The sequence below is a fragment of the Myxine glutinosa genome, chromosome 6 (genome assembly GCF_964187855.1).
Source record: "Myxine glutinosa chromosome 6, kmMyxGlut1.1, whole genome shotgun sequence".
Taxonomy (NCBI): domain Eukaryota; kingdom Metazoa; phylum Chordata; class Myxini; order Myxiniformes; family Myxinidae; genus Myxine; species Myxine glutinosa.
The window spans coordinates 74,835,863-74,853,159 of record NC_136266.1 but is presented as its reverse complement, the minus strand read 5'-3'; the positions used below and the strand labels follow the sequence as shown (position 1 = coordinate 74,853,159).

The following is a 17,297-nucleotide window of genomic DNA, read 5'->3' as shown; positions in this document are numbered from 1 at the left end:
GAGGGTTGGGAGCCAATTTCTGAGGAATTTTGGCCATTTGGCCCAACATTGCCATTATGCACTGCCATGTAAATTTTTTCTACAGCTTTAAACATCAATCTTCTTGATATTTTACTAAAGTCAAAATAACCCGATCTTGATTGCGTGAACCAATGTGTGTGTGTGTGTGTGTGTGTGTGTGTGTGTGTGTGCACGCATGTATATATATATATATATATATATATATATATATATATATATATATATATATATGTATATACACACACATGATGAAGGTCTTTCAAAACAAATGTGAGGGTGAGGGCATTTGGCAAACTCACCACACCAGCCCATTGTGGATTGGTGATAAATTATTTACTTAAATTTTTTTATTTAAGACTCATGATGGAGCTTTTATACTAAGGCAAAAGCATTAGGAGAAAGTGTGCTTACGCATGAATTACAAGGGCATTCATAAACAACAGATACGCAGTATGACATTTAAAGGCCGAACCGCATGTTGGTGAACTCGGGGTTGAGACGGGAGCCTAAAAAAGACCAAACAATGCATTTAATATAAAGAGACTTTGTTACAATGATAAATGTACTGTTTTCATAAGATGTGAAGTTCTATTCATGAACATTTCCTCAATGGACTTTGATAGTATTCGATAGTAATCACACATTCAGCAATCACTGGACAGTTGTAAATCCATGGCCCTCGTTAAGGAAACTGAAGAAGAATCCTCTGGAGAGATGTTAACCAAAGTAACTTGTAATTATTCTAAATGCAACAGCCATAAAAGTCGAAGAAAGGCAGCGGTGTACAGAAGAGAGCACGCGAGCAATTTGTTCACAAGTGTGCACATCGAGGGCACTACATGATCCAAAGTGACAGGGCCCAGGATGGAGCGAAAAGGCGCCGGAAACGTCAGAACCAGAGGAGCTTTGCACATGAAGAACCGATGGCCTGCTGCGGAATACAGAGAAATAGTGACGTCTGCTTTCTCCTCCTCCTCCTGAAACCAGCCACGTCGGTGCTTTTCAAATATCTCCCGATGCATTACGTGGAATCGGCCAACACTGCAGTAAAAACACAAGGTGCCTCTTTAATTGACATTCTCGCACAGTAACGAGGATGAACACATGGGGAAGAGTTTAATTTTCGGCCGAGACATCCAATTTACCTTTCCTCATAAACATCCGGGCGTCCAATGTAGCGAAGTTATTTATTTTTCATCTCCTGAGTTATAAGGTCTCAGGGGTATTAATCTCTTCTCCTTTGGGCTATCTTGGGGCATTGGGATGAGCGGTTTCCTCCTATTGGTCTTGACACGACCATGACCTTCAAAGCATGTCCGAGATGGCATGATAAGAATCGAAATGAATGCCTGAAATAAAATACGTTCACAACATGCAATCATATTTATCGTGACCACACATAGGAATATGTCTCTAATCTGGGACATCTAACCATGATTTATTCATTCCCCTTGCACTGGTAAAAATTGCAAAACAGCAAAATGTGTCCCAGTGCAAAAGCATAAATTATTTATATCTATTGTATAGCAAAAGATATACGATGAAATACTGACAGTGAGGCATTGCCTAATGGATACGTACAACGTGGTCATGCAAATGCGGAAAAAGGGTGAAGGAAGCAAAGAACACTGAACACAACAAAAATAAAACGGGTGAAGCATGAAAAATGAAGAGGAAGCAAATACTCAAGCAGTCGGTGCACCACCCTCGCATGTCATCCCCACCTGCGATCTTCTCTACTTTATTTAACACCACATACCACAAACCTCTTACTTGCAAGTGGCCGTGTTTCCTCCCCCTTTTCATGTTAATTCACTCATTCCCTTGCTATTTTTGTCCCACCGTCAGTTCATTGTCTCTACCCGTCTCGACTGTCACCTGCATCTTCTGTGAGTCTTGACCTTGTGTTTTGGGTATGCGGGTGTCTGCTGATACCTCAGGGAGATGGATGCCCCTGCGTTGCATAACCCCAGGTCACCTGTGGGCAAGGTGTAGTACCTGTCAGCCCCCCTTACCAGGGTAACGGTCTGCAGCCATGCGGATTAAATGGCAGATGGCTCAGCACACCTGGTGGATGAGAGTCCAGTCGACTCCAAGAGCACGGGTGGAAGAGGGTGAATTCCCCCAACGGCCAGCAGAGGGATGGAGAGCAGTATTCCATTCAGCTGCAGATGAAAGCCTTGTATGTGGTGAGGAGCTCAGGTGTGCCAAGGAAGGACTTCGCACGACGGAGGATGCCCAGTCGGCGACTGTCTTTGGACGCCAGCTTGGAAATGTGGTTTTCCCAAGAAAGATCATGGCAGATAGTGAGACCCAAATGCTTGAGTGACAGAACTTCTTGGAGAGGATTGTTGAGAAAGTAGATGGGAGGGTTGTCCAGTCGGTCTTTTCGGAGAGACAAAGTAAGAGTGTGAGATTTTTTCAGGATTGAAAGACATGTTCCACTTCTTTGACCAGACTGTGATTTTGTCCATGTCTGCAGAGAGTGAGGAGGCTGCAGACTGCCGATCTGAGGGATGAGGAATGGAGCGGCAGAGGGTGGAGTCATCAGCAAAGAGACAGAGAGGATTTTCCAAAGAGTCGGAGAGATCATTGATGAAGACCAGAAAAAGCACAGGGCCCAGAACACTGCCTCGAGGAACTCCAACCTGAACAGGAAGAGGAGATGAGAGAAATCGATTCAGGGCCACACGTTGACTACAACCAGAGAGAAAGTCCGCAAGCCATTCGTGGAGATTTCCATAGACATCATAGGAGGAGAGCTTGGTGAGCAGAGCGGGGTGCCAGACCGTATCGAAGGCACGTGATATGTCAAGGGAGACGGCTCTGATTTCCTGTGTGGCATTGAGGACCTCCATCCATTGTTGAGACAGCAGAAGCAACATGTCCAGAGTAGAGTGACCTGGTCTGAAACCAAATTGATGATCAGAGATCAAACCATTGGAGAAGAGGATAGATTTCATATCCGAAGCAATGATGGATTCCATGACTTTGCTGATAATTGGGAGCAGGTTGATTGGTCGGTAGTTGAAAGGATCTGTTTTTGCACATTTTTTGTGTAAAGCGGTAATGTTGGCTGATATCCAAACTGATGGCAGATGATTTTGAACAAAAGAGAGGGTGAAGAGAATAGAGAGAGGGAGTGAAAGACCGGCAGAGCAGGATTTTAGGACCCGTGGGCTGATGCCGTCTGGTCCAGTTGCAGAATCAGAGTCGAGGGTTGACAGAAACTTCTCCACCTTGTCAGGAGAGAAGGACACAGATTCCAGGAGCAGCTGGATTCGACTGGGTAAGGTGGGTACAGAGAGAGATGGGTTTGGGACACAAGATTTTGAGGCAAACACAGAGTTGAGGCATTCGGCTTTGTCACGTGCGGTGTCAACTGTGTAGCCATTTGAGGTAAGGGAGGGGGTGGAAGGGGAACAAGGAGGAAGGAGACAGGTTTGAGAGTTCAGTCTTGAGTGTGGAGAGATAGTGCTTCCTGGCACTCCTGAGGGTAGACACACACTTGTTTCGAGCTTGGTGGAAGGAACTGAGATTGCCTTCAGTTGGATTAGCCTTCCAAAAGGCGGAGGCAAGTTGTTTCAGGGCAACTGCCTCACCCCAAGATTCAGTAAACTTACCAGTGTGTACCAGCCATAGAAAGGCAATGCTATCATTACCCAAGGAGACTCGACATCATCAATGCATACATATGAGGGGTGGTAAAAATGTTTTACAACCATGATATGAGATAATATGGCAGGGTTATGTTTTTATATGCATAAAGAAGATGTACAGTGCCTTCAGGAAATATTTACACCCATTGACTTTTTCACATTTTGTTGTTACAGCCTGAATTTAAAATGGATTAAATATAATTTTTTGTCATTGAGGTACACATAATACTCCATGATGGCAAAGTGGATCTTTACCGCATCGCCCGTAGGGTAAAGCCATCTGGAACAGTATTTGTCCGTATGTCCATATGTATGTATGTGTGTATGTATGTCTCTCACAAACGTACACCAATAAGAGCTGAGGATCTGGTCACATGACAGGGGTGATGTGATGTGATTACATCTGTGATGTCATTATGGCATACGATGGCTGACTCCACACACCGCCATTTTGATTTGTATGGCGTTCTGGCCGAACACATTGACAAATCTGTCATATGTCACAATCGCCATGCTCTACCTTTACATTTTTAATTCAGTGTGAAACACAAGCAAACCGATTGTTAAAATGACCATCATATATCGAAAGCATAGGGGTTACAGGTGTCCCAATGACACAGTACATATAAGCCTTAGGCTTCATGCCTTCATGCCTCACCTTTAGGCCGCTTCGGACAAATTAGCTCAGGTTTATTGTTACAGTCGTATCGTTTTAGTGATAATAATAATAACATTAATTACAGAAAGAGCAATCAGAGATTGCAGACCCCCGCCAGGATGTGGTTTCAGTGGTTTTAAAGCCTTTTTTGTTAAAACAAATATGGCGGCCAAAGCACGTGACCGATGACGTCATCATTATTATTTTTTCCAAGACCAATTTATCCCGAGATGATGCTCAAGCAATTTCATCTTGATCGGATGAACTTTCGTACTTGTCGAATTATGATGTCATAATGGAGGCACCTATGACATCATCATTAACATATTGTATTCCCAATGGAGAGTTCTTTACAATGAGCCATGTCTCATTTTTTTTCTATGCAGCGCTTTTGGAGATATAGAGGTGCAAAGTTTTTCAATTTTTCCAAGATGGCGCCCATACCTCGTGACCTATGACGTCATAATTATCATTAAATAATTATGCAGGTGGAGTTGCACGTATGGCGAAAATTTCCTGTCAATCGGACCAACGGTTGCAGAGAAAATCATATTTATTCTGTGCAGACAAACAAACAGACAGACAAACAGACTCAAATGCAATACCCTCTCCTTTGGCGAGGGTAATAATAAAATAGGAAATACTAGAAGGCTCACCAGTTTTTGTTTTGTATCCCACTGATAGTCCGGATCTGGATTCGGACCTTAAACAAATTCGAATCGGTTTGTTCTTGTCACCTAACCAACTCGTCCACCAGGTTTAGTCATAACTCTTCCACAACTGTTATAAATATAATGTTATATATCGCTTTTTGCCCGATCTGTCAATGGTGAAGAATCACATTAAAAAATAAATAATTGTCATATCTGAATCCATATTCAGATCTTCGCCAAAAACGAATAAATCCGGTATCATCACATACACACAATCTGTCCATCAAGTTTCGTCCAAATCCATGCATAACTTTTTGAGATATCCTGCTATACTATATATTGTTTTTGGCACTATCACCCAATGGTGAAGAATCACTTTAAAATTATACGAGCTGGATTCGGTTCCGGATCTTCACCAAAATCTAATCATTTCGTCCTTGTCAAATACACCACATCTCTGCTAAATTTTGGTGGAATCTGTCCACAACTTTTTGAGATATCTTGTTCACAGACAGACAAACAGACAGACAGACAGGGGTGAAAACATAACCGTCATTCATTTCATCTTCGGTGGCAGAGGTAATAATCATAACACTACAATCCCTTTGTCGTGTCTGCAAACTTACTGGATTGAAGTGGTGTATGGTTCATTGATGACTCGATGGGAAGCGGTGTACTAATTATCACTGGAGTAAGGAATTAGCCTCGGGTTATTAATACAGTAGCATTGTCTTCGTAATAACAATAATAACGTTAATAATAATAATAATAATAATAATGATAATAATATAGTAAATATAATAGTAACACTGCAATCCCATTGTTGTGACTGCAAAGTTACTGGATTGAAGCGGTGTATGGTTGGTTCATTGTTGACTTGAAACATATAGAATACACCAGTGTCTCAATGCAATTTGATGCTGCTGTCCTGTCTGTGCCTGTTTGTGGCGAAGATGTTGAGGTCACGAAGAGATTCACTTACCTTGGCAGTGTTATTCATGTCTCCGCATGTTGCGAGCCCTGGGTCGGGCCTGGGGAGTCATCGATTCACTGGATCATGGGGTGTGGCACTGTCGGTATCTATGCAGGAAGACAAAGTCAGAGTCTTTAAGTCCTTGGTGCTTCCAGTCTTGCTCTACAGATGCGAGATTTGGACCCTTACCAAGGGCCAGAGAATAAGACTCAACTCCTTTGGAACCAAGTCTCTTCGGAGAATCCTTGGCTATCACTGGTCGGACTTTGTGTCTAACGAGCAGTTGCTGAGAGAGACTCAGATGAGATTTGTTTCCTGTATGGTCTGTGAGTGTCAGCTGCGGAAGTATGGACATGTGGCTCATTTTCCGGACGCTTATCCAGCTCACCAGATACTCTCAGCAAGGGAGCCTCATGAGTGGAGGAAGCCAACGGGCCGACCGTGTGCCTCCTGGTGGCAGCAGTTTGATCGGCATATAAGGAGATAGGGATGGGCCTGGCATCAGCCTGGGGGATGGCCAGATGGAGGCCCCTGGAGTACAGTCTGAAAGTGGATGCGGCGCTGCGCTGCTCCGGCGCTGCAAGACCCCAATGACCACTCTGCTCCCATACCTGACCTGAACTCAATGCAATCTCGTCACTTCCATGGTGACAGACAGCTTGGAGACTTATAGTACTTCAAAAAAAATTAATACTTACATTACAGACTCTCCTAGACATACGATGGGGTTACGTTCCGACAAGCAGGTCGTAAGTCGAAGTGGTCGTAAGTCGAATCACCCCTTATGTACTTATTATATATTACTTATTACATATTTCCAAGTCCGTATTCCACCATAGCATCACTTGTTAGATTTAAAAAAAATACACAGAGGGAAACCAAGGGGAAACTGGGAGCCATAAAGATGGAGTGAAGAGGCACACCAGGAAATAACGAGGGTAACAGAGTAGGAAGAAGCGATTAAGAAAGAAGTCATTGTTATGATGGAGGAATAAATAGAGCTCCATGTGTTTGGTTATGTGTTTTGGGAGCGCCATGTACGTTAGGATCACGTGATATTGCGTGAGATGACGTCACAGTATTCGGTCCAACGAATGAAGCAGTAATTTTACAAACTGCATGTATAATGTGCCTCATTTTGCTCGGGGAGCCAGAATACTGAGTCCACCTTTGAAATGTGAAAATAATTAAGTTAACGGACACTGAATTTGATGCACGCCTGGAACATATGACGTCCACACGTACTCTGCCAGGAAGTCAGGAAGAGCCATCACGTATCGCATGGTATAGTACGAGCCTTCGCTTTTTACTTTCAATTCGCAGCTGTTTCTAAAGCAATCGGTGCAACTTCGTTTTCTTCAATTTGATCATTAAAATTCGCTATAATTCCAAACAAGGGTGAAAGCTACTCAAGGTTTGGGGGTTGTATAGAGTACAGTCCAACTTTAATCGGTCATCGGAACTGTACACTGAACTGATTGCAATCTGTCGGTACAGATTACTGACAAAATAGGTGATATCGGCCTGTTCTGATTGCCGGTCCAGATATATATATGTATATGTATATGTATATATATATATATATATATATATATATATATATACATATATATATATATATATATATATATATATATATATATATATAATCTATATAATAATACCGTAAGGACTCGACTTTGTTATCCCTTTTACGCCACACCCAGTGATCCGATGCCCACGGCACTAATGGATTTACGATCTACGAACCGCGCTCTTTGTTTATCACGTACAGCCAGACTCGAAAAATCTGAATGAGTCGACTTTGGGGCCCAAAAGCATCTGATTAACGGCTGATATGACGCCATCGTATTGGCGTCTGCTGGGCGAAGGCGATGCGAGCCGTCCGCTGATTGGACAGTCGAGTGGTGTCATTAAATAATGGGCCGTGCTTGCTCCTTACTGATATTGATCTGAAACTTGCAAATGGGCATGTATTGTCATCAAAGCGCAGATTGCAGATTGCAATCAAAGCGCCTTTGGGCTTCTGGAAAAGCGCTATACAAAATAAATGAATTATTATTATTATATTATTATATTGCAAAGCAATTTTCCTTCTTATATTGTCCAAGTCTAAAATACACACCCACACACACACATAAATCAGCTGATCGTCAAATCTGCATTCCCTACAACCAGTGATTACAGATTTTAAAAATGTTTTTTTGATGTATTGACTCAACGATGTAAATAGGAAAGCATTAATTTAATTATTTCCTTCTTATTCTGTAAAAGTGGCCTCGACGGTATAGTGTGCGATTGCCCAAAGCAGGTTCTTATTTTGACAATCGTTAGTCGTACAATAAATACTTACGGAATATTAAATGAAAAAAAACGTTTCTTTCTTGAATATTTTAAAGCATTTTGTTTTTCATTCCACATGGTGTGTTTCTTCCCTCCCTCTGTGGACAACCAAGTGCCGGCTTCCGGTGATAGTATAATCCTCTGTAGCAGTGTAGGGTTTTATGAGCCAATGATTATGGTGCGGCGCATGTCGAGTCACAGCAGGATTTTATGAAACGCCATTTGAAGTTGTGAAAAAGGTCAGAGTACCTGCTAACATGTCAAGCTACAGCAGGGCGGCGCAGGTCAGTTATAGTTAATCAACGGATCAATGAGAATGTCCTTTACTGTACGTACTGTACTTTACCACATCGCTTAGAAACGCTGCCGCAGGAGATCTCCGATGGTCTTTACTTTAGCTTCTGTTTTGGATTCGGTTCCCGTCTCCTGATACCTCGCAGGTGTGACGTCGCATCAGAGGGCGTTAAGCCAGCTGTCTCATCTGATTGGACAGTCGAAGGCGACAGCAAGCCGTCCACTGAGTGGACAATCCAGAGCATGCATTTGTGCCGGTGTCGGCGATCGTTGTTCATATACGCACTCTTCATTCTCATCTTTCTTCCTAACTCTTACTCGGACAAGCAAATCCCCTATGCCATCCATAATGGTACACTCTATCCATACACCACATCCTCCCTTCCGTGGATGTTCCACGGGTTTCGGCTAGTATATATATATATATATATCAGTGGATGCACTCTTCCTCTTGCTTGACATGATGATGGCAGTACGGTACACACACACTTATAGGCGATGGAGCGTAAGGGATGGTGTCAGCGCGAGGCACAAGGAACAGCTGAGTTTTTTACAATGGTCGTAAGTGCGAGTCGTCGTAAGTCGCCTACGTCATAAGTTGAGGAGAGTCTGTATTTGCTAACTGGTATCTCCACCCAGGTCATACTATCCTCTTCGACTAAAGTATCAAAGAAGCCCGGCTACGCTGCTCTTAGATTTTGGGTGTTTTTTGTTTTTAGAAAATTTTAAAAAGTTAATTAAAAATGAAAAGTTAAATGTCCTGAGTCAATAAGTATTCAACCCCTTTGCTATGACACTCCTAATAGAGCTCAAGTGCATTAAAATTTCCTTTGATCATCCTTGAGATGTGTCTACAAAATGAATGGAGTCTGCCTGTGGCCAATTCAATTAATTAGACATGATTTAGAAAGAAACACACCTTTCTATACAAGGTCCCACAGTTCACAGTGTTCTACCACAAAGTCTAAGGAACTACCAATAGAACTCCGATTCCAAAACACAATTGTGAGGAGGCATAGATCTGGTGAAGGGTATAAAACAATTTCTAGAGTGTTGAAAGTTCCCAAGAGTACAGTGAGCTCCATCATAAATAAATGGAAAGAAAATGGAACTACCCAGGATCCTCATAGAGCTCGCCACCTGACCAAACTGAGCAATCGGGCAGGAAGGACATTGGTCAAGGAGGTGATCAAGAACCCAATGACCACTCTGACAGAACTAGAGTTCCTCAGCTGAGATGGGAGAAACTGCTGGAAGGATAACAGTCTCTGCAACACTTCACAAATCTAGGCTTTATGGGAGAGTGGCCAGATGGAAGCCACTCCTGAGAAAAAGGCACATGACAGCACACCTAATGTTTGCAAAAAGACACAGGAAAGACTGAGAGCATGAGGGAAAAGATTCTGTGGTCTGATGGATGAGACGAAAACTGAACTATTTGGCCTGAATGCAAAGCACTACGTCTAACGGAAACTGAGCACAGCTCATCACCCATCTAACCCCATCCCTACCGTGAAGCATAGTGGTGGAAGCACCATCCTACGGGGATGCTTTTCAGTGGTAGGAACTGGCAGACATGAAAGGATAGAGTGCACAATGAATGGAGCCAAATACAGGCAAATCCTTGAGGAGAACCTGCTTCAGAGTGCAAAAGACCTTAGGCAGCTGGCGAAGATTTATTTTCCAACAGGACAGTCACCCCAAGCATACAACCAATGCAACACCAGAATGGCTTCAGAACAAGAACGTGAAAGTCCTTGAGTGGCCCAGCCAAAACCCAAACTTGAATCCCATTGAGAATCTGTGGAAATACTTGAAGATTGCTGTTCTCTAATGCTCCCCATCCAATTTGACAGAGCTTGAGCAAATTAGCAAGGAAGATTGTGAGAAACACCCCAAATCCAGATGTGCAAAGCTAAATACAGACTTACCCAAGAAGATTCGAAGCTGTAATCACTGCCCAAGGCGCTTCTACGAAGTATTGCCTCAGGGGGTTGAATACGTATGTAAATTAGATATTTCTGTATTATATTATTAATTATTTTGTAAAAAAAAATCCAAAAATAAAAAATCCACTTAGACATTGTGGGGTATTATGCGTAAACCAGTGATATAAAAATCTCAATTTAGTCCATTTTTAATTCAGGCTGTAACACAACAAAATGATAAAAATTCAAGGGGTGTGAATACTTTCTGAAGGCACTGTACCTATGGGTCATATACAAGTAAATTATGGATTGGTTTAATCAGTTTAAGCTAGTTTAATTTACATGCCATTATTTGCTGGTTCAGGTTGAAAGCTTGAAGTTTGCCATCAGAATAAATTATGGATTTTTACAAGCTTCAGTGTCATAAAGTTTTAATACAAAGATAGTATTAACACAAAGGAAATCCATCAAAACATGCTTGCCGTATACGACAATGATGCTCCCTCATACACCACAATGACAAGATGGGCCAAAGTGTTCAAGCATGGGCGTGAGAGTTTTGAGGTTGACCCCTAGTCGTCAGGAGAGTCTTCAGATGCCCAGATGCTTCAGATCACAAGAGAACTGTGGCCCAAGTAGAGAACTTGATTTTCGTGGATTGGAGCACCAAGGTCGATGATATGAGCACTGAAGTTGTACTTTCATAAGGAAGGGTTGTGACGATCACCCACAGGCATTTGAGCATGTCTAAGACGTTCCCTCCAAACCCTCAACACTCAGGATAGACACCAGAGGGTAGCCTCAAGTTGCAAGCTGCTTGGACTGTATGAAGCCGACCTCGCCGACCTTTTCCCATATAAGGGGTGGTAAAAATGTTTACTGGATATGAGGTTATTGGGGATGAGAAGGATTCATCACTGGGACCTCAAATCCAAATTGGAATCAACACAATGAAAACGCAAGACTTCTCTGACCCCCAAAGAAATTCCAAACTCAACATCCGGCCGGCTAAATGGTGTCCTCGCTTTTCTGGGATGCCAAAGGGATTCTGCTGATTGACTATATGCTGCATAAAATAACGATCACAGTTGACTATTATGCTGACCTGATTCGAAAATTGGACAACGCCATTAAGGAGAAACGGTGAAGCATATTGACCAAAGGTGTCGTGGTCTTGCTCCAAGACAATGTGCTGGTCCACAAGGCCCATGTTGCACAAGATGCTAATCATGACTGATTTTGAGCAACTCAACCATCACTTTGCATCCCAGAACTAGCTCCAAAGTGACTTCTATATATTTGGAAACTTGAATTCTCACCTGCCTGATCACCATTTTGAGGATGATGAAGGGCTCACAGGGGCTCAGGGGGCCTGGTTTGACCAGCAATATCAGAAGATTTCCATAAGACTCGCATAACGAGTTTGAATGACAAATGGAGCAAATGCATTGAAGTCAGTGGACATCATATTGAAAAATAAAGTAGCCAGGTCTTTGTTATCTGTCATAAAATTTGTTTAATTTGAAAAACATCTTCACCGCCCTTTGTGTACCATATACAAATCTCATGTTGAAATGCATATTCGTTATAAATCATCCAGCAGGAGAAACACTGGAGATTTCATAGACCTCTCTACCTTGCAGAGCACAGATGTTCATTCACAAAATAATTGTCTGATACCTCCAAGTGTAAGGTGGAAGGAGGACATGTTATTTTCAGACATCGAGACATTTGCCACTAAGCTTTACACGAGAATCCTGATTTTCCACCAGGATTTGTTCACCAAGGAGACTGCCTCTTTAAACCCCCAACTTGGGAAGATATAAGGCTCATGTATGAATGAGACTATGGTAATGTATAGTGTGAGGTGTTTATATGCCCAGAGGGTGATAAATCCGAGTTGGAAGAAATATGTGGCGGTGAGATCAAAGGAAGAGCAAGACTTGTGAGGATTTCTAAATGCAAAGTATCGATTTGGAAGCAAAGAAGAAATCCCTCTCGTGAAAACAAATCCCCGCAGCAGGAACTTTGTCGTGAGGGTCTGAGGGTCGTGTGGAAGAGCTATTTCCACCAGGAAGGGAGATGTCAGAGGGACATTTTAACTAACGCGGTTACTGCTAACAAACCGAATATTGAAGCGATTCCTCAAAACAGAACCACGTGACCAATTAAATTGCTTTTTTCAATGTCATCACAAGTATATATATATATATAGTCACTCTCTTGTAAGATCAAACGATATGATGAGATTCGGCCTATTTGGTGTTCTCATCAAAGCTCTCATCATCACCTCATCAAAGTTTGTGATGCTGTAGATCCCAGGTTCAAATCTCAAATTCTCAGTCGAATTGACTGTTGTCTATGTATGTCCTTGTATTTCTTGTAAAGGTACAAAGATCCGTCCTAATGTCATTGGATAAACTCCATGTGGTGTTAAATAAAGGAAACACTTGCTGCATCGATGCTTTGCCACAACTCTAGAAACTCGAGGATGCATCGTTAACAGAATGCAGGATCACCAGAACCAACTGGGAAGCATTGCCATGTGCAGTCATCATGTTTACCCTGTTGGTCTTATGGGTTAAAGGGGTCAGCTGCAACGAATTGTTCACAGTATGACATCATCCTGAACGTTCCAGATCCAATTGATTTCATTTTTATCCAGACCTCAGCATTATTAAAGGTCTGGTGCAGAATATCTATTTATCACGTATCAACTCCTTTTCCTCCACTTCACAAACTCCCTCACAATTAATTTATTTATGAATGCCTCATGTATGAATAATGTGAGTTCTCCAATTCAGGAGGAAAGGGACAATTCCTAACCACCCTGGAGACAGAGTGTTGGTGCTGATGACAATCAAACATCGAGGATTAGATGAAGTCTTCTAACATCCACAGTAAGAAATCAAAGCAAAGTATGGAGTTATAAGATTTCACATCGAAACTGCCTTTTCTTCATCAAACAGATAACCGGGCCCCAATGTGTGCTGTGTTCCTGTACAAACAGCCTGTTCCTCAGGGGACACGAAGCGTATCCGGCCAGTAAGGGCAGCACGGCTGCCCAAAAGGCCGCTTGGGCTGGGCACCATGTTATTCGCTTCGTGACAAATTCCATTAGACTCATCCGAGATATTGCATCGAACGAGCGACGGTCCCCATGGATGCTTCTGGGAGAGATTGCAATTAAAACTAATTACACAATGAACGACAAACTGCATTTCGTTTCGAGGAAATAACTTTATGCGAAACAGATATTGCACTCGGATAATAACATAATCTTGCTTGCTTTTATTATTGAATGCGTCATTGGAATTTTGTGCAAAACTACAGTTCCATAAACTTTAAAGGATATTTAAGGTGAAAAGACATTTCCCGAAAGAGTTGCGAGTTGCTGACTGCGATATCACGGCGTTTCGCCCTAAGCGAATGCCTCCTCCACACAACGTCGAACCGGGAGATTGGTGGAAAGAGAGAGAGAGAGGGAAAGAGAAAAAAAAGAAAAAGAACCACCTTCAGAGGCCATTTTTCCCCGCAGGGCAGGGGTTGGCCTATTTTGGGCACCTTGGTCCCCTTTTTGAAGCGATGTTTTACGGCCGGATGCCCTTCCTGCCGCCAACCCTGTTGGTCGCCTCTTGCGACACACAGGGAATTACGAGTGAACTGGTACTCAATTTGCCAACCTCGGAAGGACGACAGGCTGAGTCAACCCCCCAGGATCCCAAGCCGACACCCTAACCGCTAATCCAACACCAGGCGAGAGGGAAAGAGAGGGAAAGAGAGGGAGAGGGAGAGGGAGAGGGAGAGAGAGAGAGAGAGATAAATAGGAAGATGTGTGTCTTGTGAGGTGCCGAATATTCATCCCCTGTCCAATTAGAGACAAGCACAAGGAGATTTACGTGTAGCTGAGGCTTCCCGTGTGGTGAGAATACCACCTGAACGTGACCTATCTCGGAATAGACGTTCCGCCGAATCAATGTGGCTTCGTTTCCACACATGGTTCAAAAACAAACAGGATGAAGCATCATTTGCTTTCAGAAAACTAGAAAAGTAGGCCACTGGTCGCCGGCACCCTGGCCAACTCCTATATTCCTGCCCTAATGTTCGCATGGGGCACTGCAGCACAAGTGGTACAGTCACCATGCGACCAACAGGATCGAAATGAAATTGATGATATGCATTCGCTCAAGTCGGCAAAACTCGCAATGCTATTGAAGAGTGGGCAGGTAAATTGGGGAAACAATCCAGAGCACTATCCCGCAATGGTGTTTCCTTGAAGATGCCATGAAAATAAGGTCAGCACAGCTGAGTCAGAATTTGTGTTAATAATTAATGTTCTTAAGTGAACAGTTGAGATGCGCAGTTACCATGAAGGCTGCAAATCAAATGCACAGTCGTGTTGGCTAAGAATCAAATGCCAGCTCAGCACTGTGGTGGTGAAGGTGGGTTTCAATCGAGATGGGACCAAGGGTACGCAAATGGAACACTGAAAACACCATTAGGATTGGTTAGGTTATCAATATTAATAAACACGATACAAATTATAGTTTCATAAATATATGAATAAGAACCCTTCCTCTTGCATCGAAGAGGGGCTTATGTCCGAAACCATTGCTTTTCCTTCCCTCCTATGACGGTTAGCAAACCTCTCAATATTAAGTTGAAAGGAGTTCGCCGTCCTTTCTTTTTCTGCAGACACAGACAGACTCCAGTCCTTCCAAAGACTTATTGTCCATTGCGTTTTCGCAAGACCCACATTGAATGTTTCTGTGAAGCCTGTTCACTTTGATTATCCCCCTGTCCTATTACTTAACAAATCTAGAAGCTTATCCCACAACACATTGTCCGTCAATCCCTTCTGTGGGCTTTTCATGAAACTAGACACAAACAAGACTTTTCATAACATTTCTCAAGATTATCATTATTTTCGTCAAATTTTAAAAGGGTTATTGTGTAGTCAAAATGTTTATAAAAAATAAAATAATCTTTTTTCCATTTGCTGAGATACCAAGAAAAGGATTTTGATCACAATGGGTGATTGTTGTCTTTTCCAGACCACACTGAAGATGCACCAGAAACACCTAAGTCCAGGAGAGCTCCAGAGACATTGAGCCTACATTACTAATTGCAGTATTTTCACACTCACCTCAAAGCTGTTTATCCTGGGTTTGATTCTCAACGCAGCTAAAAATTGTCATCCCTATATTTCACAGGCAGGGTGATTTATTAATATGGGTGACGTCAGTCGGGTAGACATTAAATGGGCGTCCCATCTGCCAGCATTCGTTGATGGATGTTAAAGATCCAACAGTGTCCTTTGCGAAGAGAAGGTGAGCTATCCCTGATATCCTAAACAAATTCCAAGGTGCCGAATCGGCAAAACTCAAGTCGGCAAAACTCGCAATGCTATTGAAGAGTGGGCAGGTAAATTGGGGAAACAATCCAGAGCACTATCCCGCAATGGTGTTTCCTTGAAGATGCCATGAAAATAAGGTCAGCACAGCTGAGTCAGAATTTGTGTTAATAATTAATGTTCTTAAGTGAACAGTTGAGGATTAGATGAAGTCTTCTAACATCCACAGTAAGAAATCAAAGCAAAGTATGGAGTTATAAGATTTCACATCGAAACTGCCTTTTCTTCATCAAACAGATAACCGGGCCCCAATGTGTGCTGTGTTCCTGTACAATGTACAATGTGGTACAATGGTACAATGTACCTGTACAATGTACAATGTACAATGTGTTCCTGTACAATGTGTGCTGTGTTCCTGTTCCTGAAACCTGGGCTAACCTGGTCCTACCCTGACCTAGAGAGCAGTGCATCAGCGGCGAAGCTTCATCCCCAGCAAATAATGCTACCCTGAAGCCACCTGCTGCGTACAAATCAAGACGATGAAGAATATCTTATTTGGCATTCGACTCCAGTATTTCTTAAACTTTAAAGAGCAAGTATTGCTGTTGTGGAGTTGTTGTTATTGTTGTGTAGCCATGGACAGTTCTCTCGAACAAGCCCACGGCACAGAGACAGCCGATCGCTCACAGGAGCGACCCAGAGATCCCCCACATCCAGGATGGTGTACCCCCCGCCTTCACAAAGTCAGGGCTATGACAGTGAGAGTGAGAGTGAGAGTGAGAGAGAGAGAGAGAGAGAGAGAGAGAGAGAGAGAGAGCAAGCCAGAGACAAGAGGGAAAGGGCCGGTCCATGGGGACCGATGAGCACTCTGACCGTGACTGCGGTGCCCTGACAAATCCAGGCAGCATGGAAGGAAGAATGGAGAAGATTTGGCCCCAAACTTACGTTGTGGTGGGGGGGGGGGTACAACCACCGTGAAGAGGCTGTTGTGGAGCTGAAGACATTGCTGGTGGGTACTGAAGTTATAAGGTTGAAAAATGTAATTGTGTATTCACATCTGGCTGATGATTCTGACCTTTATATTTCTTGTTGACAAGTGTTACTTTCTTTTAATTTGTTCAGCAAACGTGACTATTTTTAGGCACAATGATCCAAAAGTTTGTGTTTCAGTTAGGGGCCTTCTACAGATGAGAGAAAGGAAGAGGAAAAGACAGTGAAGTTTCAATGTAACAGCTTGCTTTCTCTTCCTGGAAGGCAAACCCGACCAAAGGCAATTTTAGATCATTCCACAAAGCACACAACATATATGTGTGCCCATTCTCAGGAGAGTCAGAAAACAACATCTGTCCAACTTCATGATTTAACTATCAAACTTGTCTCCCTCCTCTAAAACCTGGTGGTGGCTTGGAAGTCAC

The 17,297-nt window shown here is 42.8% G+C and overlaps 1 protein-coding gene and 1 long non-coding RNA gene across 2 annotated transcripts in view; both read right to left on the bottom strand.

Annotated features, from left to right (window-relative positions):
* The window catches only part of LOC137429981 (inactive dipeptidyl peptidase 10), a 380,373-nt gene that overhangs the window by 348,196 nt on the left and 14,880 nt on the right, over nt 1-17,297 (bottom strand). The window lies entirely within an intron of this gene.
* On the bottom strand, nt 529-1,716 carry LOC137429982 (uncharacterized). Its single transcript, XR_010984982.2, has 2 exons — nt 1,167-1,716; nt 529-1,062 (listed from the first exon to the last, which is right to left on the bottom strand). It is a non-coding gene; the product is annotated as an uncharacterized LOC137429982 (long non-coding RNA).